Raw genomic sequence first — 343 nt, 5'->3', positions numbered from 1 at the left:
ATGTATGGAGAGCTTAATGGGAAGTTTGAAGCTTTGAACACCCATTTGAAAGTTTTGGAAAAGCAAGTTGCTCAAACCGCCTCCAGCAGCAGAACAGCACCTGGATTTCTACCAGGGAAGTCAGAGACGAATCCCAAGGAGTTTGTGAATGCTGTAACACTTAGGAGTGGAAAAACGATTGAGGGATCGAATGAGGAAGAGATCGACCGATCTCAGGAAAAGATCGACCGATCCAAGGGGAAGGAGATCGATCGATCCGGTCAATCAGGATCGACCGATCCCATGTCAACAAAGCTAAATTCCTCTGAACCTGAAGAGGTGTATGTGGCGCCTCCTGCTTATG

This window comes from Brassica oleracea, chromosome C7 (assembly GCF_000695525.1).
Source record: "Brassica oleracea var. oleracea cultivar TO1000 chromosome C7, BOL, whole genome shotgun sequence".
Taxonomy (NCBI): domain Eukaryota; kingdom Viridiplantae; phylum Streptophyta; class Magnoliopsida; order Brassicales; family Brassicaceae; genus Brassica; species Brassica oleracea.
This window is presented reverse-complemented; position numbering follows the sequence as displayed.